Source organism: Suricata suricatta, chromosome 2, assembly GCF_006229205.1.
Source record: "Suricata suricatta isolate VVHF042 chromosome 2, meerkat_22Aug2017_6uvM2_HiC, whole genome shotgun sequence".
Taxonomy (NCBI): Eukaryota; Metazoa; Chordata; class Mammalia; order Carnivora; family Herpestidae; genus Suricata; species Suricata suricatta.
Window position 1 is genome coordinate 63,995,716 of NC_043701.1, and position 27,763 is coordinate 64,023,478.

A 27,763-nucleotide genomic window follows, 5' to 3' on the forward strand; every position below is an offset into this window, starting at 1 on the left:
TAGGATTAAGTGCCACCACAACAGCTAGCCATTTATGACACCTGTTTGACTTGACTAGTCTCTCCTCTCAATGAATTGTCTTAATTGACCAGTTAATATCTTTGTGGATACACTTTAATTTAAAAAGTAAAATGCATATGCAAATTTATGCATTGTATTAGTTTGATGTATGAAAGGAAATTTATTATGAGAATGTTTAACCTGATAGACATCCTACCAGCATGTTATACTCATTTGTTAACTTATTATGCTTGGAATATAATATCCAACAGGTTGATGGCTATCATATATTAAACTGTACTCAATAATCAAAACTCTTTCTGACATTATATTATGTATTATATAACTTTTTTTTTTTTACTTCTTGTGTACCTCTCTGATGAGGGAATGTATACTCCATAAGGGCAAGGTAATGTGTCTCCCTCAATACCCCTCAACCCTAGAGCCTGAAACTGCTCATGACATATAGAAGATATGCCAACGAATTTGATAACCTAAATGAAATGGACAAATTCCTAGAAAGACAGGAACTATTGAAATTGACTCAAGAAGGAATAGAGAACCTGAAGACACATATAACAAGTAAAAGATTGAATTAGTAATTTTAAAGTTTCCTACCTGGAAAATCCGAGGCCCAGATGGCTTCAGTGGTCAGTCTTACTAAATGTTTAAGGAAGAGTTAACATAATCTTTCACAAATTTCCAATAATTAAAGAAAGGGAATACTTCATAACTTATTCTTTGAGACCAGTATTATCTTCATGGCCAAACCAGACAAGAATCACAAGAAAACTATACACCAATATTTCTTATGAATATATATGTAAATAATCCTTAACAAAATACTATCAAACTGAATCCATATAAGAAGAATACGTAACATGTCCAAGTGGCATTTATCACAGGAAGGCAAACTGGTTCAATATGCAAAAATCAATTAATATAATATGCCATATTATAAAACAAAGGACAAAAAAGAGATCATCTTAACAGATGCAGAAAAAAACATTTGACAAATTCCAATACACTTTCATGATGAACACATATACACACACATGCACACACACAGGCACATACACACAAACTAAGAATAGAAGGGAATTTTCTCACCTTATAAAGGGCATCTACAAAAACTGCACATCTAGCATCATACTTGGTGAAAGACTGAAAGCTTTTCACAAACTACAGAATGGGATAAAGTATTTGCAAATCATATGTATGATAAGGGACTTGTATCCAGAATATATAAAGACAAATAACCCATTTAATTATGGGCAAAGGATATTAATAGACATTTCTCCTAAGAAAATACAAAAATGGCCAACAACCACCGTGAAATGATGCTCAGTATTATTAGATAATTGCACATCAATACCTCTATGAGATTGGGGTGTCTATAGTATAAGTGAGGTATGATAACAAGTTTTAGCAAAGATGTGGTAAAATTGGAATTCTCACATTATCTTACTGGGCTTGCTGATAATAATTTAAAAGATCCTAACTTGTTCTTCATGTGCCTTTTGATTACTGTACTATTTATGAAAAGATATATTACTTTTATCATTAAAAATGACTAAAGTCAATAATAATGATACAGCCAAAAAAATGCAACAGTTTGGAGGTTTCTCAAAATGTTAAACATAGCGTTAATATATGACCTAACATTTCTACCCCTAGCTATATACCAAAGAAAACTGAAACCATATGTCTTGTACATGAATATTTTTCACAGCAGCAGTATTTGTAATACCCCCAAAGTAGAAGCAAATGCCCATTAATGGATGATAAATAAAATGTGGTATATCCATACAATGAAATATGATTTAGTCATATAAAAGAATGGAGTACTGATCCATGCTACAACATGGATGATCCTTGACATTCTTATGCTCAGGGAGATTATTATGTTACTGAATTGTTACAAAAGGCCAAATATTCTAATATTCCATTACATAAAATGACCAAATAGACACATCTATAGAAATAAATAATATTATGGTTGCAAGATCTGGGGAAGGGGATAATGGGGAATTACTGATAGTGAGTATGCCATTTCCTTTTGGGTGATGAAAATATTCTGAAATTAAATAATGGTGATGTTGCAGAACTCTGTCAATATCCTAAGAACCATTGAACTATGTGCTTTAAAATGGCACAATGCATGACCTGTGACTGACTTTTCAATAAAGCTGTTTTATAAAAATATGAATGAAGACATACTTAATAACCAAAAATAGTTGATATGGAATTCCATTCCTTATCATTGCCTCTTACAAAGAAAACTGAAAGGAAGCACATATATAGTTCTCTATCAAATGCCCTATCTCTTTACATCTTCACTGGCACCTTTTTTCTTTGAACTTTGCAAAAAATATTTGTTCTGAGTTTCTCTTACTATTTTGCTTCTCTCTAAGTCCTTCATTGTACAAATAGACTTAGTCTTTTTTTAAGTTTATTTATTTATTTTGAAAGATAGATAGAGAGAGAGAGAGAGAGAGAGAGAGAGAGAGAGAGAGAGAGAGAGAGAGGATCCCATGCAGGCCCCACACTGTCATTGAGGAGCCGAATGTGGGGCTCTAACCCACACAATGCAGATCATGACCTGAGCCAAAATGAAGAGTCAGATGCTTAACAGGCTGAGCCACTTAGGTGCCCCTACACTTAGCATTTCTTATAGTGAGAAAGAACTCATCCTCTTCACAAGGCTGAAGAAGACAGGGTATCACTTGGAAGTTATAGGATATTTTTAGTAGATGAGGGCAAGAAAGAAATCTGTATGTACACACAAACACTTCTGTTTCATTTGCATTTGTGAATGTAGAAATATAATACAACATACGTTTAATGTTGTAGTAAAGCAACTTATTTTGTAGTCAGTGATGCATGTGAAGATAGGGATTCCCAAACTGATATAATATCGTGGGAAGAATTATCTCTTCCCAATCTCCATCCCCCCATGTGTCGACTCTTGGAACCCAGTCCTTCTCAATGCTTAGAGAGGGAATAGGAGGGAATAGAAAGGAGCTGTTTCTAACATAACTAAGGAGCAGGAGACAGACACTGATGTATCATGCTAGATATTCTAAGGCAATAAAACTTTGCATTATGAAGTGTCTGAATGATTGTTAAATATTTCCACTCCTAGACCTGGCCTATTTGATACCTCTTCTTTCTATCCATTCATGGGATTTGAAGCTCCCCTTCTCCTGGAATGTGTTAGAGGAACTGGATGGTACCTATTGACTACAACCATCAGCAGAAGCAGGACACAAGACAAGGTCTACCTGTTGGTGGTGACTTATGGCAGGTGAAAAATGGTTATGGAGCCTGATATATTTCTGAAGGAGACAAGAGAAGACACAGGGAGAGGGCTCAAGGGGGACACTCTCTCATCACTGAGGTCATGGAGGCTACCTGAGAGTTCAGGAGTAAGGCCTTGTATCTAAAAGTGGAAATCAGAGACAACCCAAATTAATGAAGAAAGTTACTTGAAAATGTTTGCCATGCTCAGGGCCCTGAGTGGATTGGAATACTATTCTTATTTAACTTTGGTGTAACAATAGATAATATTTGGCAGAATTTTGTGTCTGTTTTTGATTAGCTGTAGGACTGGGTAAGTCACCCTTACCCTCATTCCCAGAAGCTCTTTGATTTTTCCAGTCTGGGGGCAGGAATGTGAAGAGAGCCATGAGTGGGACCAGCCAACATTCTCTTCCTTGATAAAGGGCCTAGTTTCTTGGTTTCAGGAATATAAATTCATAAAAATTAAGTTTTCCCCTTTTGATTTTATATTATCCAGATCATTGTTGTATACAATTTTCACATGTTGGAGCTGTTTAGGCCGCTTTATGAGGCGATCTTTGATTACATTAGTAGACAAATATATTTGGGAGGACATCAAGAGTGATTTTAGATTGGGAGAAAGGAAAAGAATTGAATTCACAATTAATGTCTTTTTTTATTAATTTTTTGAGAGAGAGAGAGAGACAGAGCACGAGTAAGGGAGGAGCAGAGAGAGAGGGAGACACAGAATCTGAAGCAGGTTCCAGATTGAACTTGGGGCTTGAACTCGTGAACTGTGAGATCATGACCTGAGTCTAAGTCAGATGCTTAACTGACTGAGTCACTCAGCTGCCCCCATAATTAATACCTTAACTGATAAAAAAAGGATAAATATTCAATAATTTTATAAAAATGACAAAATGCTAACTCTACTTGATAAACACCTCAGGAAAACCTACAAAAGCTAGGGGCCTATGAATTTGGCATGATCCTCATCTCCTTTTTTATTTTATTTATTTTATGGTCCACTCTTCCTAGTAGAATAAATCTCTAGAGATTTGTTGCAGCCACCTAGTGGGAAATGTGTGCTAAGACCCACAATTTTAAAAGTCTAAATTCCTGTCCAAGCAAACAAACAAAACCATGTCCTCACACCTTAGAATTTGCATCATTTTTCATTCTTGAACTATTCAGACATTCCAAAGATTCGACTGTGACTAAGAACCAAACACACCTATTTTTATGAGGCGAGGCAAAATGACTCTTGCACCAAAATAATTCAGCATTGGCAGGGGCTGGGGTTCTTTCACTGCTACTGTTTTAATGCCCAGAAAAATGCTTTGTTGGAAGCATATTGCAGGACAAATACATTTTTCGAGTGTCAGATTTCATATGCCTGCACCTTTTCTCAGTCCCTTACCTGTCATTATATGAAACTTTTATGACTACTTGCAGACAAAGGCCAGAGACACAAAGGCAAGGAAAAAATAATAGGTTAGTAAATAACAGATCAGCAGTTTCAGCTCGGCTGAGGAGTTCAGCTCGGTGGCCTCAGACCGCTGCAGCGGCTGGATTCAGGTGCAGTTAACTCCAGTGAGTCCGAGCAGGGAGCCTTAAGAGCTCTCATGTCCTACTGCTAGTGCTTCTAACTCTGCTTCCGCTAACCAGTCACAGAACCTCACAGCGATTGCTTGATCTGTGTGCTTCTTTCTGCACCTGAAGTCTACTAACACTGTACTCTCCTTTACACACACTGTTGCTACCAAGTATTGCTAATGGAAAATAATTAGAAAAGCAGGTGACGGCCATAAATAGAATAAATACAAATAACAAATTGAATTAATTAAATAAAGATGGCACACTGCAGGCATAAAACAGAGAACTTTGGTTTCTCCGCAACAATAACAGCCTACATTTATGGCGGGTTATACTATGTGCCAGGAATTATTCCAAACACTTTACCACTCCAACCACTTATTTAATCCTTTCAGAAGCCCCATGAGTTCAGTATTTCATCTATACCATGCAGAGAATAATAATTCTACATCACAAAATCGCTGGAATACTTCCAGGTGTAGAGGAAGCACTCGATAAATATAAGCTGTTATTATTCGGTTCACAATCTACTCTTTTTTGCTCCTTGAAAATTCAGGCCCTTGCTTTTATTCAGCTGTCTGGTGTTTTTTACCTTTATGACATTGTGAGTGTCATATACACAGCTTCTTTCCATGTTTTAGGATACAATTTTTAGAGCTTAAATGGTTGCATGCATTTAAAGCAACACAAAGCATGCTTACTCGGTATCTCCTCTCCTCTCCTATCTTTCCATTCCCCTGTTGCTGAAACTTATGCCATGCTTACCTTGATGATAGTCCTGATATTTTAACAGTACATTCAGAATTACAAAGTGATTTTAAGTGTGTTCTCTCCTTATACTAGAGTGGTCTATAGGCTTATGTCCTGGCTCAGCATTTCCCGGATGTGTAATTTGAAGCGATTCACCGACCTCAGCCTAACTTTCCTCACATGTAACACGAAGGTAATAAAATTATGCATCTTCTGGATTTATTTTCCAATGATAGAATACTTGCAGAGGGTTTATATAGTTTCGAGAACAATAAAAGTACACAGAGTAAAGGCTCATGAAGGTTGTTATTTTTAGTGATACTAGTGATTTTCTTTCCAATATCTGTTCCACCCCAAGGGTTAGTTTCAGCTAGTCATGGTTATACACTTACCCACACTGTGCCTGCCTTTATCTTAACCAATAGAAAAAGGAAAAAATATTCAATAATTTTATTAAAATGCCTAGAGGCCAACTCCACTTGGTAAACATCCCAGGGAAACAGAATGCTAGGGTTCCACGAATCTGGCATGGTCCACTCCTCTTAATTGAATAAATCCCCAGAGATTTGCTGGAGCCATCTAGTGGGAACTCTGTCAATAAGACTGGCATGTCACCCAATTCTAGACAATAAGACAAGAGCGGAGGTCTGCTGGTAGGGGCAGGAGGAGGGGGCAGTTCTGGGAAAGATTTTCCTGGTGCTAAAACAGAGTTGCAAGAAAGAACTGGTCCCTCTTCTTCCTTTGGACATCGTCATGCTTGGCAGTGATAATGGGAACAGCTGGACCCATCTTGCTGCCAGACTGTGGATGAAGCCAATACACAAAGGAGGACAGGGAGAGCTGGAAACCTGAGGTGCTGGGCTTGGAGCTGCCCCCGCCCTACCTCTGAGCTCCTCCTTACACTCCTTACTGCTTACATTGTTCTGGGTGGGGATTTTCTCTCACTTGCAGCCAAAAGCACTGTCTGATACAAAATGTTGATAATAATAATCAGCAGCAGCAACATATGAGAAAGATCAGATAAGGTTTTACATTTCTTCCTTTTTTTTTAATTTAAATAGTTTATTACCAAGTTGGTTTCCATATAACACCGAATGCTCTTCCCCACAAGTGCCCCTCCTCCATTACCATAACCCCCCTTCCCATTCCCACTCCCTCCTCAGCCCTCAGTTTATTCTCAGGATTCAAAAGTCTCTCATGATTTGCCTCACTCCCTCTCCCCAACTCTTTCTCCCCACCCTTTCCCCTTCTCATGGTCCCCTATTAGGTTTCTTCTGCTAGACCTATGAGTGACAACATATGGTATCTTTCCTTCTGCGCCTGACTTATTTTGCTTAGCATGACTCCCTCTAGGTCCATCCATTTTGCTACAAATGGCCAGATTTCATTCTTTCTCATTGTGTGTGTATATATATATATATATATATATATATATATATATATATATATATACACACTTCTGTATCTTTCTAACAAACTTTCAATGAAGTCCTTTAAGTACATGACTCAACCCATGTGCTCACAAAGGAGACAGTGCAATTCTGATAACCCATTTAAAGGTGTCCTATCCTACATGTATGTGTGGCAAATTGGCCTTCGGAATTTCTTGGGCTTTATATTTCAGTTGGATGTGCCGGAGAACGAGGTGAGGAAATATTATAACCCATGAGTTGTGACTTATGTCTAGTCTCTCATCTTATTACGATAAATCTGGGGTTGTCTACTTATAGAACTCTACAGGGTAATGATCAGCTCCTGGTTTCCAATTACCTCCTTGGTCTTTTTAAATTATTATTGTTTCCTAATGTTTATATAAACATCGGCTTTGATGATAGATGATCAAATAACCAACACATTTTCAGGAAAGTAATGTCTGTTCTGAGAATATTTTATCAACATGATTCTTTGTTTGATCATATATTTAAATTGATTTTGTCCTTAGATCAGACAATCCTTCTTTTACTCTTTGCAACCAGCACGGAGTTTCTGTCTATCTGTTATGGCCATTCTTTTCCAAATTCAGTGTTTCTCCTCAAACTTTAGGGTGGTACAGAATCGCCTGGAGGGCTTATTAAGACAGATTTCTGGCAAACTTTAAGTCTGGAGTGGGGCCCAGGAACTTGTATTTCTTTTTTTAGGTGATCCTCATGTTGCTTGTCCAGGAACCACTGTGTAACATAAGCCTCAAAACACTCTAGTTTGGGGGCACTTAGTTGGCTCAGTCAGTTGAACATCCAACTCTTGATTTCAGCTCAGCTCATGATCCCAGGCTTGTGGGATCAAGCCCTGTGTCAGGCTCCATGCTGAATGTGGAGTCTGCTTGAGATTCTCTCTCTCCCTCTGCCCCTCTCCTCCACTCAAGTGTTTGCTCTCACTCTCTCTCTCAAATAAAAAATTTAAAAAAACATTCTAGCTTAATTTTTAATGCACTGAATATTTAGAAAGTAAAGCCCATCACAGGTCAGAAATATTTCAGATTTTAGGTCTCAAGTCTCAGTATAGAATTTGTATTAATTGTGTAGTGATTCATTCTCAAACAGAGCTTGGGCTTTTTTTTTTAACTTAATATTTTATTTGTAAGGAATCTTCACCAACACAGGGCTCAAATTTATAATCTTGAGATCAGGAGTCATATGCTTCACCAACTGAGACAGCCAGTTGCCTCCACTGTTTGGGTTTTTTAATGTGGTGGTTCTTCAGGGTTCTTCTTCGGCACTTTTATTCTTTATCTGGTAATCTCACCAATGTTCACTCTTTCAAATATGGCTTCTGTATGGCTGTCTCTGATATTCCTATCTGTGTCCTTGACCTCCCTCCCAACCTTCAGGCCACCTTTTTCCATAATCAAGAGCTACAGGAAGTCTCAAACTTAGTAGTTAAAATGCACCTCCCTCTATAGCTATTGTTTGCACCTGGTTTTTATTCCTAATTCCCCTCTACCTTCATACTTTCTGGCCTTTGTTCAGTATACTCTCTCTGCCCTGCGAGCCCCTGGTGAGAGACCTCTCTTACTTTGGAGGCTCAAACCAAATCCCTCCTCCAGGAAACCCTCCCACTTCTCCCTGAAGGAAGGCATTTTCCTTTCTATTCCTCTGTCTTTTCATGGGCTCACCGATAATATCACTTTTCATTCATTCAAAGTTAACTGATTAGGACCTTCAATCACATCTGCAAACTCTCTTCACTTTTGCCTTGTAACATAACTTAATTATGGGAGCAAAATCCCATCACATACTTAGCCTCACCCAATGGAAAGGTTGGTTTATGATTATGCAGGGTGTGCATATAAGGGAATGGGAATCTTCTGGAACTCCAACCCAGATCTCCTGAATCTGAAACTCGGCAGTAGGGAATAGTGACCTGTGGTTTAGCAGTCCTCCAGGTGATTTGAATGCGAGTGAACATTTGAGAACTACTGCTTTAGACTATTAAATGAAAAAGGAGTGCAAACATCAGAGACCCACTCATCATACTGTGTGGTCATGGGAAATTCAGTAACCTCTCTGGGTCTCAGTGTACTAATCTGTAAGTTGTGGAGTTGGGATTCATCCTTTTGTTTAGCTTGGCTATAACTGTGGCTGTTTGTTTATTGATTGTTTTGGAGTCCATGCTCACTTCCGGTTCCCATTAACACTGGGAGCCAGGGAGCTTTCGGGCTCGTGCCAGAGCCTGCTCTTACAGGCTTGGAAGAACTGAATGCTAAATATTCAGGACTTTTGAAAGTTGGTTGTAAATCTTAGTAGCTTGAAATTGGCCATGATGGGAGTATTTACTCCGCAAAATTGGCAGATGTTACAAATCTGGGCCCTCCTCACCCCCTTCTCAGTATATCACTGTGCTGGTGCATTGAGTAGGGCCTACCTTCTCTCCCAGCCATGCTAAGAAAATACTCGGTACTGATAAAGAAAATGCTTGTCCTTCCAATGTTCTTCCAAAATTTTAAGGGGGCCCCACACAAACTTTTTAGTTGTGAGCTAAAGGAGAGTAAGAATGCCTTAGAAAAAGCATTAGGGACTATGAAGCTGGAGAACTCAGCTTTGCAGTCTTGGTCTTGGAGTAGAATACTGGGAATAAATATACTCACCGTATGGTGGATGAACAGTGGCCAAAGTTATGTGATCGCTTGGGTGCTCTCCCTCTCTCGCTCTGAACCGTGTGTCAGCTGCCACCTTCTCTCAGTTTTTGCTTCCTTTCCTGCTTTGAGATCTCTAGATTTGGGGACTGAAATGCAAAGGCTATGGGTTCAGTCACTTCCCCACTGAGTTTAAAAAGGATGCTGGCATAGCGGGTGAGAGTGTAGCCTTTGGTGCTCATGGTCCACATTCAAGTGCTGGTTTTGCCTCTTTTTAACTGTCTAATCTTCCATAATTTGCCTTTCTGCTCATTTCATTACTCATCCATAAGCTAGAGATACAGTCAATTCTGCTATCATGCCTGTCAAGAAAACATGAATTTGGGCACCTGCGTGGCTCAGTCGGTTAGGCATCTGATTTTGGCTCAGGTCATAATCTCAGCACGGAGCCTGCTTCAGATCCTCTGTCTCCCTCTCTCTCTGCCCCTCTCGACTCAGGCATTCTTGCATTCTCGGGTGAGTGCTCTCCCTGTGTGTCTGTCTCAAAAATAAATAAACATAAAAAAAAAGAAAACGTGAATTTATTCAAAGAAGCTGAGCACAGTCCCCTGCCTGGCGTCAAGTAACACTGGAGGCATGCAGGAAAATGCACCCAGCTGAGCCGAGCCCTGGGGGAACCCGTGAACTCGCACAGCTGGCCAGTACAGGGCGCTGCTTCGGTGCTGCTTCGTGCACTGCCGCGCAAATTGCTGGTACACCGTCCTCACACTCTGCAGTCACGCAGGCCCCGCATTTAGCCATCTAGTCAGACACCCTCCCCTCTTGTTCATGTTCCCTCCTCCTTCTCAGTCTATTTTGTATTTTTACTTTCCATTATCTCTTGATCTTTGCCCTCACGCTCTTCTTTCTTGTATTTTCTTTTGTTATCAGCAAACAGGGTGGTGAGCTGGGAGCAGTTGGGCAGTGGCTGGAGGGCAGGCCCCCTCCCCTGCAAGCAAGCTTCACGTCCTTTTCAAGGTAAAGTGCCGTGTTTATTGTCGTGATGATGTAGCTCTTAACTACCTCACATCTCTAAAACTGTGATACCACTTTTAATGTTTATTTTATTTTTGAGAGACAGAGAGAGAGAGAGCAAGAGAGCGAGAGAGAGTGGGAGAGAGCAAGCGAGAGCAGGAGCAGGGGAGGGGCAGAGGGAGAGGGAGACACAGAATCTGAAGCAGGCTCCAGGCTCTGAGCTGTCAGCACAGAGCCAGATCCAGAGCTCAAACCCCCCCAACTGTGAGATGGTGACCTGAGCTGAAGTTGGAAGCTTAACTGACTGAGCCTCCCAGGTGCTCCTGTGATACCACTTTTATTAGGTTTTTATGTCTTTAAAAATGTGACACTTAAAAGTTTTTGCCTATTGTACCCTAACCCCAATTTTCCATAAGACCTGTGTTTTTTGCATGATTTTGCCTAGAGTGGTGATTTTTACGAACGCGTATATCACGTTCTAGCATACCTGACTATAATATCAATAACTCTCTTTCCTGAGTTAATATGTACAAAACACGTAGGTAACAATTGGCTGTAGTAAGCGGTAAACTAGCCATGGCTATTTTTGCTCTTACAAAAAAGGGATTGAAATAGATAATATTGTCCAAAGACTTAACAACTCCAGGATGTTGTGCATTCTAGAGTCTAGTCCCCCTAATTAGGCCTATGAGATGGAAGACTTGGGGACCAGTCAAGGACATACAGTGAGTTAGTGAGGAAGTGAGAAAGCACCAGGGTCCAGGGCTCTTACCTTTTTTTCTAACCAGTGACCCTTGCACTGAGGGCAATATCTGAAAATTCATTGCAAAGTCATTAAACATCTCTTAATTTCTAAAATACACATTAAAGCTTCCCAGTTATGGGGCACCTGGCTGGCTCAGTTAGTAGAACACATGTTAGTAGAACACGCGACTCTTGATCTCGGAGTTGTAAGTTTGAGCCCCATGCTGGGTGTAGAAATTACGTAAAATTTAAAAAATTTCTTTAAATGTTTGCCTGTCATGAGAAGTTGTGTTCAATGGAAGGGACTGAAAGCTCTCAGCAGGTTGGCTGTCTAGAAAGTTATATAGCTAGAAGGCAGATGTGTAGCCTATTCAAATTTTACTCTGAGTTCGAAGTACCTTTCTGTTTTTGTGCCTTAAGGGAGAAAGCCATACAAGCTAACATCCGGTTACTGGCAGATGAAGACCTAAGGGGCAAAGAGAAATTTATTTTTTTCTCCCCATCACATTATTCTTTTTTCAATAGCAGTTCTCTCAACTCCCCAAATTAAGAATACTTATGCCCACTGGTGAAGGCTTCGCTCTGTATTGCTTATGGTACACACTGATGCCTAGCTAAGGCTAGGTATATTTTCCATTGTGAAGGAATAGACTCAAGGCTACTGTGACCTAAACTCCCCCAAACCCTCAACTCTTTTTAATCCCTCACTTAGTATTTTTAATCATTTTTTAAAATGTTTATTTTTTGAGAGAGAGAGACAGCGTGAGCAGGGAGGGGAATAGAGTAAGGAAAACAGAATCCAAAGCAGGCTCCAGGCTCTGAGCTGTCAGCAAAGAGCCTGATGCAGGGCTTGAACCCACAAATCTTGAGATCATGACCTGAGGTCTGACACTTAACCAACTGAGCCATTCAGGCACCCCATCCTTCACTTAGTATTGAGCCAAGAGTAAGACAGTAGTGTGTGGACCCTCCATACATTGTAACAATCATTTGACACTTGGGTTACCATCCATTCTATAAATGGTGATGCGTTTTTCTCCCATATTGCTTAATTCCCAACTTGTCAGCTCTACAAGGACACATGGTGGTTTTAGTTGGCTGAATGGGAATGATGGGATAATTAATTACACTCATACGTTACCTCTTTTGGGGAAGATGAGCCAATAAAAATGAGGACAACCTGCTGAATTTGTGTTTTTATTTCCCAGGCTGGATTATATTAGAATAATGGCAAAATGAGTTATTTTATAGCAATGGTTCTCAGAGGGTGGTCCATAGACCCTGGGAGTCCTGGAGAGTTTTCCACAAGGTTTGCAAGGTCAAAATTAGTTTCATTAAAAACACTAAGATGTTATTGCCTTTTTTTTTTTTTTGGCAGTGTTAACATTTGCCTTGAGAGTGTAAAAACAAGCTGCTGCCACCTTAACCCAAATAAAGGCAATGGTACCAAATTGTTCTAGTCATTCTTCACTGTTTTGCTCTTACAGTTAAACAAGCTCTAGTTTTAATTAAAAATGTCCCTGATAAAGCAGTCAATATCATTAATTTTACGGGGTACCTGGGTGGCTTAGTTGGTTGAGCTTCTGACTTCTGATTTCAGCTCAAGTTGTGATCCAAGGGCCATGGGACTGAGCGCTGTGCTGGGCCCTGTCCTGGGTGTGGGGCCTGCGTAAGAGTCTCCCTCCTTCCCTCTGCCCTTCTCCCCGCTCATGTGTGCTCTCTCTTTCTAAAAAAAAAGTGAATATAAATAAAAATTATTCATTTTATAAAATCATGTTTTTTAAATCTCTGTGACAAAATGGGAAGTGCTCAGAGAAGACCAAAATCTAAGGTAAAGCAAAAGTGCAATTGTTTGACTCGTGAACTGAACCAACCACTCCTTTTTTTAAATGGAACACTATTTTAATTCAAGGAACAACTGACATCTAAAATATGGCTTTTTACACTTTGCAAAAATGAACCAAGCAAATCTTTTTTTAATGTTTATTTATTTTTGAGAGAGAGAGAGAGAGAGAGAGAGAGAGAGAGAGAGAGAATCCCAAGCAGGCTCCACACTATCAGCACAGAGCCTGACATGGGGCTCAGTATCACAAACCATGAGATCATGACCTGAGCCAAAAACAAGAGTCAGATGCTTTATCAACTGAGTCACCCAGGCATCCCTCTTCTAAATTTAGATATTTGTTGCCAGCACTAAATTTGAGCTTTCAGGTGAAAATTAGGACTTTGGAAACGATCTGCCACCATGAGCTTAACAGTGTCTCAAAACTTAATGATTCTTCTGACAGTATTTGTGATGATAATAACAAGTATGACTTTTTAAAGCTATTGTATAGCAAAATATGTCAGAATTTGGAAGATCTGCATAACTCAGTGAAACAATATTTTCCAAATGACTAACACATTATGTCAAATCAGGAATGCGTAAAAACAATACTGAAAACACAAGCAAGACCAATAGATTTTAATGTGACGGAATATAAAACATTCATTAATATGGTTTCAGACTCCACATTGCAAATAACATTTAAGAAACTTCCACTTGTTGAGTTTTGCTGTAGTATCAAAGAATATTCCCAAGTATATAAAAATGTTATTAAAATGGTCCCTCTTTTTCCAATTAAATAGCTGTATCAGGCCCAATTTTATTCATATACTTCAACCCAAAGTAGCATATTGTGAGAATGAATGAAGAGGCAGGTATGAGAATACAGCAGTCTTCTATTTAGCCAGTCAGTAAAGACATTTGCAAAACTATAACACTACGCCACTCTTCCCCCAGATTTCTTCTGTTTAGAAAATATTGTTATTTTTCAAAACCAGTATGTTAACATGTAATAGATTTATTATTTTTAAATGAATTTATAAGGAAATATTTTTAAAACATCTTCATTCACACTTCTAATACAATACATATAATAGATATGACCTACAATAACAAAAGCTTTGGGGGATTTTCAAGATTTCTCAAACATGTTTGAGACTCACTGTCTCAGAGCTCTGAACTGGATTTAAACTATGGTTTTCGAGGGTCGCCTGGGTGGCTCAGTTGGTGAAGCATCTGACTTCAGCTCAAGTCATGACTTCACTGCTCCTGTGTTCGATCCCCACATTGGGCTCTATGCTGACAGCTCAGAGTCTGGAGCCTGCTTTGGATTCTGTCTCCCTCTCTCTACTCCTCCCGTGTTCATACTCTGCCTCTCTCTCTCTCTCTCTCTCAAAAATAAATAAACATTAAAAAAATTTTCTTGAAGTATGGTTTTAAAAGTATGTTCCATGGACCACAAGCCTCAGGATTATTAAAAATAGTACGTATAAACATGTATAAAAATGAATATTCCTGGGACCTTTCCCACATTCCTGAAATGGATTCTTGCAGGGTGGGGATGGGGAAAGTTCTGTGTCTAAAAAGCTTTTCAGTCATTCTGATGCATATAAAGGAACCTGCATTGGTCAAGGGGCCTGGACTCCATGTTTGGATTGGCTACAATTTATTAAATGATCTTGAATAATTCTGTTAGTTTCTTGGAACCTGTGTCCTCAACATGGTACGTTGGACCTGTGGGCTTACTACAGTGAAAGCTTATTCAGAGAGGCTCTGATAAAAGGCTTTAAGGGCATCCTACATGTTGCCCTTTCTTAAATTACATGTGTTAAAATAAATGACTAGAGTACATGTTGGAAAGTCATAACCTTGACTTTTAAAAATAGTTGTTATCGTAGTCTTTTAAAAGACTTTAAAAAGTAGACTGCTGATTTATTATCCATCAAATTCAAAAACACTGGACATTCTTGTCATTAATGCATATTAGCTGGGTTCTAACCTGAAGTGCATTCCCTCCAAAAAACAATGCCCAAAAAAGAGGCCACAAAAGGAAGGCATAGAAAAGATAAATGTAGGCTACCCCCCAAAATAAATAAATAAATAACAGCTATAAAATTCAGATATAAAATGAATCTGAGGTACCAAGGGTCCCTGAAAAATGAAAGCTTTTTAAAATGAGAGATGATCCTCTCAGCCTGGGGGCTGCATAAGGAAAGAGATGTACAATCCCTTTAATGTCTGCTAAACCCCAAAGTCCACCGCTCCATTCCCTCAAACCCCTGAAGGCAAGGGCTGGCCCTGAGTTCGTAAACTCACTTGCAAGCAGTCCTTCAAGAGATTTAACTGTTGGAAGTGAAAAATTTAAGACCATCTATTGCTCATACAAATATCCCCTCAAGGAAGTGCAGTTCTGGACAGACTGTGTCCTCTCTGCCCTTCTTGGGACATGGTGGGGCTGTCCCTTCCCATGTTTTCTTCCAGTAACAGACCTATGCCATCCAGTAACTCCTGGTGGGGGCTCACCATACGTCTTTGTGCCCTACATGCCGGTGCACCTTTCAAGGTGAGCCTATTTTCCTAAGCTAGCAGCCCTTCGATTTCCTACTCTGCATTTATTGGAATCTACATGTCATGTACTGAGCTCAGCAATATTCCTGATAATTCTGTAAGTCAGGTACTGTTCTATCTACTTACACACGAGGAGACTGAGGCATGGAGAGGTGGAGTCACTTCCTGAAACCACCCAGCTAGTAAGTAGTTGCATCAGATTCAATTCTACAATTGTGTGACTACAGACCTTGAGCTCTGAACAACTACACTGTTGTTTTTCCTTACACAGAGAACCGGGAGGCAGAATAAACACCCTTGAGGTAGGGACAGAGAGGGGAGGGAGCCCCTCTAGTAAAGCCTTTAGTGTCCAAAAATAAGTCTTTAGAGAACCATTCGAATAGTCAATAAAGTCTCTAGGTTTTTATTAAAAATGTTTATTAAAATCTTACCTGCATTAAATTTGATTGTTTTAATGACTGGTTTGTTTTAATGATTGTTGTAATGACTGGCTCTTTGTTGCTGCGCATCATAGTAGCTCTGGTAGACAATGTCTAGGAAATACTTTTTTTTTTTGCATCACACCTGAAAGGAATGGAAGTTTGAAGAAGCATCTAAGTGGGAGGGGAGCACATTTTTAGAATTCATTACAGGGACTGTTGCTGGATGCTCTAGAATGGCCTTTCTGATTTTTCCTGTTCCCTCCTACCTTCCTAACCTCCAAACGGCGACTAAAACCACAGGTTTTAGCTTACCCCCATCATTCTGTTTCTTTGTGTCCTCCAGTCTTCCCCCAGTGGAGTCCTTTTTTATTTCTCATACTCTTAACACTGACATTTGTTTGTAGTCCAAAACTTACTTAAGTCATTTGGGAGTTATATGATCATTGACTTGAAATGTACAGAGTAGATGTATTGCAAAAATCTAAAGAAATAGTCAGTTTCTTTGCTCAAGGGAATGTCAACAGATAAGGAAAAGTGAGAAAAAACAACTCTGATATTCTAGAAGCATGTATTAGTTTCTTGGGTCTTTTTTTCCCATTTTTTATTATTATACTTCATTTCAGTAGAAACAAGGAATCCTTTGAGGGTTGCCAGTCTGAATTTATAAGACAGTTGGAGTATGGAATATGTTAGGGGAGAAGGTCTCTTACTTGTTATCAAATCTTCAGAGTAAATTATCAAGGTTTGCTTTTTTACATGGCTAAGGTGCTCAACAGCATGCTGTCTAAAATATTTGCAGTTGTAGTTTAATTTGTTTAGTAAAATAAATTATATGGGGTTTTTTTGGTTTACATTGCCATGTTTGCACAGAATGCTATTCAATAGGCATCACTGACAACATTCAGAATGTTAAAGAATTTGTTTGAAGTCATGAAGCAAACAAAAAAGCGGAGGAACTAGGAGCTCTTTCCTTTCCAACAATACTATGTAAAATGTTCAATTTGCATTTAACAAACATGCAATCAGTCAACAAGCATTTACCATGCACCTCTTAAACTAAATCATTAAAGAAGTTTTCTTAAAAGGTGATCTCTGCCCTGACATTTCCTATGGAGGAAAACAGATCTATGAACCAAACTCACTTGTAATATACACAATCAAAAAAGAAGACTTTAGAATATGAGCTGAATATGTATTTAAATTGGCAGGGAGTACTACCATGGATTATATTCTAATGTGAATATTCACTCTTTACTTTGTTTTCTTTGTCAACTAACCTTAAGCAAGACTCAGTTTGTTTAGACATAAACTTAGGGTAAGATAATTTAGGTTTTAAAATATCTTTTGTTATATCATTAAAGTGTAAATGAAAAAAGGAAATTTAACTCAGTCCTTTTCCAAATTAAAACAAATTGGGTACTAAGTACATTTTAAGAAAATTTGAAATGTACTTCTGTTCCAAGTGAGAGGAATCTCTGTGGAATGTTACCCAGGAGGTTACATATAAAACTATCTTCCAAATGTTACTTGATCCAGTCACTATTCTTGATGGCAATGATAATCAACTCCTGACATTTTGTCTTATCTGTTTTGGTTGGAGCAGAATCATTTGGCCAATGAGCCAAGTGCAGTGCCTGGAATCCTTTGCTTCACATATGTTACTGGTGGAAGTAACCTGCACATTATCTCATCTAGATTTCCATAATCACGCATTTTATGCAAGCTCTGTCCTCTAGCCACCACCCCCTTTCTTTTAGATTATTGGAATGCCCTCTCTCAGGTCTTCTTCCAAAAGCCTGAGATCAATCCTGAATACTTAGATTCTTATTATTCTGTCCTCCAACAGGAGATATTAGACCACGGGAAAAAGCTTGGGCTTTGGTGTAAATAGATTTGGATGAAAATTCTGCTAATTACTAGCTGTGGTCTTGGGCAACTTAATTTATTTGGTCCTCAGTTTTCTCATCCATAAAAAGAGGATGATAGAGGTAAAACTCACTTTGCTAGGTTCTTGAAAAGATTGAATAAAATAAATATATTAGGCATCCAACACCTTTTAAAAAAATGTTTAATGTTTTAATTTATTTTAGAGAGAGAAAGAGCATGAGAAGGGGAGGGTCAGAGAGAGAGTTAGACACAGAATCTGAAGACAGGCTCCAGTCTCTGAGCTGTCAGCACAGAGCCTGACACGGGGCTCGAACCCTCGAACCATGAGATCATGACTTGAGCCAAAGTCGGACACTTAACCGACTAAGCCCCAAAGCCAACACCTTTGAGACAACCAGCAAATATCAGTTTCCCTCCTATCTCCTTGTAAGGTTTCCCATTACCCAGTAATTCAGAATCCAACCTGAGTTAACAGTGATCTAGTCCCATGGTCCTTTCTTGTGTCCTCCTATCCACTACTGTCTTTCCAGATTGTTACCACCTACTTAGACTTTTCTTTGTCCCCTGGAGCCTATTTATCTGGAATACCTTCCCTCTCTATCTTCTTTTTCATTTATCCCCAGCTCAGAGTCTAACTCATCTAAGAGGTCTTCATGATTAAATCAGAACTTGGCATGTTCATTAGCTTTGTTTTACAAACATTTGAGTTCATTGTTAACCATGCTGCTTTATATAAAATAAATACATAGAAATATCTTTTGCTTGTTCACCCATTCTGTAGCACATAGCAGGTAAATGGTTGGTAAGGGCAATATGTTCATCAAATGCATAAACTGTTTTGCTAAATCAAAGCATTCTGCATGTTAAGTCAAAGGTACAGAAAGGCCCTATATGAGATACTGATACAAGGAACCAGTCAATATGTCAATACCTTGACTCTAAACAGCTGTGGTTTTCATTAATGAAAATATCAGTTATTTCTAGTATGATTTAGTAATAGCAAGTGATAGTTGACCCTTAAAGAAAAATACCTCTGCAGAGAAGTGTCCCTCACTACCTGGTGGAAATTCACTGAGTACTGAGCCACTACTGCCCCCTATAGCCCATCCAAGATACATCGGGGCATAATACAAAATGTTTTCCCTGGACATTTTCAGGAAAAGGTTTAGTTGCTAGAGGATCTGTTAATTGCCTACCCAGCATCCTATCCCACTTACCCTGTCACCGTGGAACCCCGGTTTTATACAGGCACCCACAAAATGAAGCCCATGTGACTTAGGGAAAGGTGACCCCACCACCAACTTCTGGATGGGCTTTAACCAGTTAATGCTGATTGCTTTCACCATGATTTGGTGACCTCATGTCTCTTACTGAGGTTGGTTATGTAAGCTGACTTAAGCAATCAGCTCATGGCATTCTCTTGGTAATGAGACCTCCATTGGGCTGTAAGGTTAGGAATCTGTAAGAAAGGAATCTTATTGCATAATTGGGGGGAAAACCCTTATTTGCTCTCTGACAACCATGCTTTGATCACTGGGAAAACCTGTCAGAGGAAGCAGTGCCCGCTGCAGAAGGCAAAGCAGTGAGATGGAGTGAGATGACTAAACGTGGGGCCTGGCCTTCTTTGAGCTGCCAAATCAGCTGACTTGGAAGCCCTGCCTCCACTGGACTTTTATTACATGATGTAACAAAATGTATTATTGTTTCAGTCAGTTTGAAAGCAACCTAACAGTACAGAGTACAGAAATGGACACAAATTGAAGTAATAATGCATCTTTAAGGTCTTGCTGGTTTCTAAGCTTAAGGACAGTATATAAATATATATTCTTGGATGGCATACTTCTAAGGAATGTTCTCTCAGTCCATCTGTGGTTAGAAATGGAATGTGTCCATTCAGGTTCAGTTTCTTATTGGGCTCTTTTGCTGTCTGTACAAGAGCTTGTTGATGTTGAAGAAGTCCATGGATTCATATTCAACCAGCAACACATGATTGCTGAATCCAGGTATTTGACATCTCTCAGTTCATTGCCACAGATGTCTTTCCCCAAAGCTTGACCTCCTTCTACTTAAAAATATGCCCCCAAATTGTGATTGGGTGGCTTAGTTGGTTAAGCATCCAACTTTGGCTCAGGTCATGATCTCACAGTCTGTGGGTTCGAGCCCCACATCAGGCTCTGTGCTGACAACTCGGAGTCTAGAGCCTGCTTCAGATTCTGTGTCTCCCTCCCCCTCTGCCCCTCCTCTACTCACACTCTGTCTCTCAAAAACAAACAAAATATATATATATATATATGCCCCCAAATCAAACCAGATCATCACAGTTATTTTTACTGAGTTGCCCATTGGTGTGACATCATCACTATGTTTTCAAGATCCTTGTCTGTTTTGGTAGAAGTGCCCAAACCATTATTGATTTAATTCACACTGTGCTTTTTATATTGTGCCCCCTCCCATGAGAAATAAGTGTCTTCTAGGATGAAGATTAGTCATACTTGATGCAATTAATTTTTTAAATTAAGAATATTATCAAGTACGTTTCTCCAAAAAAAGTGTTTCCCAAGAGAAAGGACTTGAGAATTATTCTCAAGATTGCTTAAATATTGTGTTTTTATTTAAATGACATTTTAGAAAAACAAATTAATATAAGCATATTTTGGATCATTTTTTTATTTTATAATTGAACACTGCTCCACAGTTTCACTGCCCAATTCCTGTTTGTGCTTCCAATAAAGTTGATGCCAAGTGGTATTTCTTGAATTGCTGCCAGCTCATGAGAAAACAACAGCAGCAGCACTGGTGTGCTTGATATATTGGGAATGTCTTCTCACCAAAGGAAGGCCAAACGGTATCACAACAGGCCATATGAACTAGGTTTCTCAGCAGTCTAATTAGAGAAAAATGGAGGGAAAATTGAGTCATCAAGTTGTAGCACTCCAAACTTAAATGAACTTTCATCATTACACTCAATTCCATGCTAACGTTGCAAGCAGAATTTAGTCTCAAACAGGATCGTATATTATGTAAGACTGAAGTTATCTCGCTTATTTTGTAGCTTTGTTTATATTTAGTCGAAGTAGTTTCCTATAGGTGAGTATATAAAAGCCATTAGCACGTAAGGTTTATACCTTGTTTATCTAAGTATACATTTAATAGCATCTCGCTTTATTCATTCCTAGGTGCACGATCCCAGGCAAGATACAAAACCTCTTTGTTCCTTGGATTTTTGATTTATATAAAAGGAGAAATAGTATTATCTACTTCATTAGATTTTGGGAGAATTAAATGATTTAATATATGTAATGTATTCAGAGGATTACCTGAAATTATAGTAAGCATTATATGAGTTAGATCTACCCTTGCTATACTTTTACTATTACTACAAATAAAATAACTTAAGCCAATGCTGCAGTTTTGTCAGGATTTTTTTTCCCTTTGTAAGTATAGACTTGAGTTTGATGTCTTCCTCTTTTCAGCCGCTGCTACAGAGCTTCATACCAAATCTGTGGCAAGAATGAGGATATTATAAGGTGTCTTCTTTGGCCTTATTTTTGACTCCATTTATGCTCCCAGCCATATTTTCCTTTTTTTCTTTGCTCATACTTTTAATTTATGAGGTCTTATTGTACTTTATATATCCTTTTTTTATATACAGTTTATTGTCAGATTGGTTTCCATATAACACCCAGTGCTCTTCCCCACAAGTGCCCTCCTCCATCACCACCACCTCCCTCTCCCCCTCCCCCTTCAGCCCTCAGTTCACTTTCAGTATTCAAGAGTCTCTCATGATTTGCCTCCCTCCTTCTCCCTAACTCTTTTTCCCCCTTCCTCTCCCCATGGTCCTCTGTTAGATTTCTCCTGTTGGACCTATGAGTGAAAACATATGGTATCTGTCCTTTTTTGCCTGACTTATTTTGCTTAGCATGACTCCCTCGAGGTCCACTTTGCTACAAATGGCCAGATTTCATTCTTCTTCATTGCCATGTAGTATTCCATTGATGCATAGGGGCACAGCACATGTACCCCAATGTTCATAGTGGCACTTTCAACAATAGCCAAATCATGGAAAGAGCTTAAATGTCCATAAACTGGTGAATGGGTCAAGAAGATGTGGTTTATATATAGGCCCTTTTAAGCTATTTTTTTAAAGTATGTTTTTGGAACAGAAGGTGCAGTACATAAAAATCAATAAAAATGCATATCTACTCTTAGACTGTGAGAGTAGGACATGTAATAGACAATAAGGCTCACTGGGACATATTACCACATCTAGGAAGGATCTCAGAACTCATTTTCTGGACTGTGAGATCTTTTCTCAGGAGTAGGAGTATAATATAATTGACCACAATGATCTTCTGTCCATTCTGTGAATGTTGCAAGTATTTATTCTATTTCTGTAAAAAACAAAAACAAAAACCTTATGTAATATATTTTTTCCATTTTCTTTTAACTCTCACACAATGAGTTCATTCAGGAGACTTGGGGTTGTCTATATTTTATTTAGATTTCTAAATTTTTAATTATTTCTTTTTTTTTTCTTGAGAAGGAAATATAGGCATTGATGATGAAAACGGTATGATTCAGGCCCAGCAGAATAGAATATCACTTATCATGACAGTTACATAATTTCCTTTTCCTGATCTTTCTGCTCCATTTTCTGGGCCGGATTTCAACTTCAAACATTTTGTACTGAGATAAATGAATACCCTGTAAGAGACATTTAGCTACGTAGTAGAATTTGTTAAGTGAGATAAGAAACAACATGATTCATCAGGTGTTGAAATTTGCTACTTATAGTCCTTGGGAAAAAAGTACCTGTCAGTGTATCTGGAACTATTTTGCTTTTAAAGCAATTATCACTTAGTGTTAGGAGCTGAGATGGAAGAGAGGAAGTGATAAATTTACTTAAAAAGTGTCGTCTATATCCATCTATATCCATTATTTTACAACTAAAATTTCCTACTCAACATGACATTCAGCATCGGTTCATTTATTTTTTCACCTTCAACAGTATTTGTTTGATGTGTGATTTATTAAGACAATAAAGAAAAGAGAAAAATTGAACTTGAGGACTTCCAAATAATGACTTTCAAGTGTGAGGTTTTTTTTTTTGTGCTTCCCCATATCCGACCAATTCAGATATTACATCATGCCTTCTGTAAGTAATTGACTTCTTTTTTTATTGATTATTGTAATCTCTGCCTGCTGCCTGCTGGACTTACCCAGGAATAACAGCAGAATACTTACTTTCTCAGCATCACCATCTGTTCTTTGTGTGATCAATGTCCACCTTCTGCTGGTAGCATAAAGGTAGGCAGCTACAAATGGCTTTTCCCAGTGTCCTTGTGAAGTAAATCACCAACCTCAGCTTTTCTTGAGACATGAAAACAAAAAATAATCTTGACGTGCAGGGGTTTCCAGTTCTTTCTGATGTGTGAATCAGCCTGATACCAAAATAACATGTGGTAGGGTGGTATTATAGTGTTCATAGAGGTATATGCTGGATTTACCAACCTCTTCCCCCCACATTTCATGGATTATTATCCCAAGGCTAAATATGCCCCTCTAAGCTTCCTTGAAATCCTGACAGTTCAAAGCTTTTAAATTCAAGAACCCAATTCTACATGTGAGACAGGAAATATTTTTAAAGTATTGTGAGTAGTTGGACCATGTCAATGGGTCCACATATGCACGAAGTGGGGAGTCTCTCTCTTGTTGGCCCTGATACTCTATTTGAGATAGACTTCTTCCCAGATAAAAAGTTCTGAATTATCTATTAAAATTTAAATATCCCTTGGAGAGTAACATTAAGCTACTTTCAATCACTGGAATTAGTTTATCAGATTTTTAAAAATACATGTTCCCTGCTCAAAAACCAAATTCACACTGTACAAAAGGGTATAAGGAGAAAAAGCTTCTTCTGTTACCATACTCAAATTCCACTCCACTCTTGGGTATCTTCCAGAAATTTTCTCTTCATTTGCAGGCATGGTATTTATTTTTTTTTTGTTTTTTTAAAAAGTGATTTCTACCCCTAACATGGGGCTTTAACTCATGACCCCAAGATCAAGAGTCACTGAGCCAGCCAGGCACCCCTGCTGTATTAAGTTTCAGCTTAAAAATTTTTTTAAGTGGGACAATTCACATATTTAAACAATAATAGTCTTTTCCCTTATACCTGCCTCTTCTATTTTACTCCCAGGGGAAACTACTATTAACAGCCTTTCTCAATGCAAGTATCTTATAATGTCTGATTTGTAAGAATGAGAAGATACTCTATACAGTATTTGGCAATTGTTTATTCACCTAACAATATGGGGCTGTCCCTAAAGATGAACAGATAGAGAATCTTACTTTTTTCTTTTTAACAACTGCATAGTATTGCTTAGAGCAGATATATCATAATTACTTGCCACTACAGCAATGTTGTAATAAATAACCTTATGCAGTAGTCTTATATTCTCATGCTTTTTATTTTGATAAGATAGATTCCCAAAAGTGAAATTTGTGGGTAGAAATATATGTGTGTTACATTTTCAGTGATATGGCCAGATTTCAAAAGTATGGCAATTCATCCTAAAGTCCCACCAGGAACATCTGAGTGTGGCTGTTTTCTAATATCCTTGACAGCACTCGATTTTTATCATCCTTTATAATTTGCCTATAGCTTTTACCTGTATTGGTCTGGTAGGTTGAACATTTTTTATGATTTTGTCCAGTTGAATTTACCATTCTGTTAATTAACCATTCATATCCTTTGACAATGTTTCTATTGAGTTGTTTATATATTATTATTATTATTACTATTATTATTAATTTTTAGAATTCATTATATATTGGTGGTATAGTTGTTCACCATATATGTTGCAAATATATTTTCCTAGTCAATGGTGCAAGAAGCAATCTAGTGTAGTGCCTATTTTCTGGAGCTAGATACTCTGAGTTCAAATTCTAGGTTTATTATTTATTGGTTGTGTGATCTGGGGCTTCATATTCATCATCTTAAATATGGGGAAGATAATAGTACCTAATTTATAGGATGGGATGAGGATTAAATGAGTTATTAAATATAAAACATGTTGAAGAGCATCTGGTGTACAGCATGCTAATTTTTATACTATGAATTTATTAAATGTTTTTTTTTTAGTTTCCATGTATGTCATCACATCTTATAGAAAAAATAGTTTTGCCTTCTATTTTCCAATATTTATATGAATTTTTCTTCTTGTCCAATATATTAGCTCTAAAGCAATGTTGAATAATGTCAATATGGGCATTCTGCATAGTTCCTGATTTTAATAGAAATGGCCCTAGTTTTACTGCTTAATTTGATATTGGTTGTGGCAGTCTCTATCACATTTTCTTTTCACTTCTATTTTATTTGGAGGACTTTAAAATTAGGAATGTATGGTGAATTTTGATAAATCTTATTTTAGTATACTATCATTACAACTATAAGAATGCCCATTTTCACACTCAATTTGTTGGTATAATGAATTGCCTTGAAAGACTGTGCATCTAGAATAAACTCAAATTATTTCTCTTTATTTACTGCTGCATTAGACTGATAATATTTTATTTAGAATTTTGCATCTATATTCATAAAAATTGAGTTATAACTTTCTTATCTGTACTACCTATTGAGTTTTGTTAATAAGGTGATGGCTAGCTGGATAAAATAGAGATTAATGCATTTTTCAGTGAGCTAGAGTACATTAAAAGACAGTAAATTGTCAGTTTTTTTTAAGACTAAATAAGACTATATCTGTAAAGCCACCTGCATCTGTAGATTTTGTTAAAGGTACATCTTAGGTTATTTTTTATGATTATTGGTCTGTATATATTTTTCATTCTTTTCTTAGGTTAATTTTGATAATTTATATATTGCTGAAAAATTACTCCATCAGTAAACTTAGATTTTCAATTTTATTGCCTTGAGTTGCAGAGATTTCTCCACCATAATTTCTATAGTCTCTTCCATATCTGTGGTTAAATCTCTATCTTTTTTTAATGTTTATTTATTTTTGAGAGAAACAGCGACAGAGTGCCAGCAGGGGAAGGACAGAAAAGAGAGGGGGACAGAATCTGAAGCAGGCTCCAGGCTCTGAGCTAGCTGTCAGCACAGAGCTGGATGCGGGGCTTGATCTCACAAACTGTGAGATCATGACTTGAGCTGAAGTTGGACACTCAACTGACTGAGCCACCCAGGTGCCCCTAAATCTCTTCTTTAAAAAAATCTATGTATATTTTGTTTTATTTATTTTTCTTAATTGGGCTTTTTAAAAAAATCTTTTCCTTAAATAACTCACTTTTTAAAACATTGCTTTTCAAATAAGAGATAATTGAATTAGAAAAAAGTGAGACACAGCAGAGAGGAGGGCAAGTCCAGAGAAAGGCCCTGAGGTGGGAAGGGGACATCTGGCTCACAGCCACATCTCACCATTTTGCCTATAATTAGTATTTCAGAGGCTGGACAAAGCCATTATGTCCTAGCTATCAGAGTGTCAGAGGTGGCTTGCCACAATGCTGGGACTACAAAGGGATTTCAACTCACGTGGCAGCTCAAATAGATTGGAACCTGCTCTCCTTCTCTGTGTTGAGGAAAATACTGTAACCATGTTTCTGATAATGGGTGTACTTAGTAGATTTTGGTCCAAGTTTCTTTCCTAGCTGTGCATGGAACACTGTAGGCACTCAACCAATAATTGTTGGATTGTATGAATCTCCACTGAATAATCTTAAACTCACTGAGATTTACCATCTGCATCTATAAAATGGAAAGATGATACCAACCTCATGGGTTTATTTTGAGGATAAAATACAATGATTACTTGTGCATGCAAGTGTTTTCTCAATTATTTAAGTTATGAAAATGTGAAATCTGTGGCTCGAAACCTACTAAACTTAGACTGCTAGACTGCTGAGTCATCTACCGAACACTGTGTTTATTTCTCTGATCCTTGTTTAAGAATTTATCATTTGATAAGAAGCAGTTTACAAAATAAATAAACTTCAGCAGCAATGAACAGCTCATTGCAATTTGGGGCAGCAGGTAGGGTCTGCCTGCAATATGGGAAATGTGAGCTCAGGACTTCCTCATCCCCTAAACTTCATCTTGTATACATTTTTAACATTTACTAATTAGGTCAAACAATATATTTGACCATAAAACCACACATTGATCTAATATGACATATTCTGCTCTTATTTGAAGTCTTAAAATTTCATCTGGTAGGATAATTAGAAAAATTATTCTGATTATTGAATCTTTGAAACGTGATTTTCTTCTTCCTTAAGTTCAGATTTCCTTGTTTATGTCTAATTCGGTCAAGGGGGATAAAAAACTCCATGTCATTTTGGCTTCAGGTTCTTAAAGAACATTGGCAATTGGTGGCCTAAAATGACTGTTATAAAATAAATGCCTGCAAGACAACACAATCATATCCAGTTTCATCAGTGGTGAGTATTGGGAGATGCGGTCACTGAATCAAGGCTTTCGCAGTCTTTGTACATTTACATATGATTTTCTTCCTTGGAGAACCAGTCACACATGTTCACTTTAAACCTCAATGAACCAGTTGCTTTATGTAGAGATCAGTACAATAG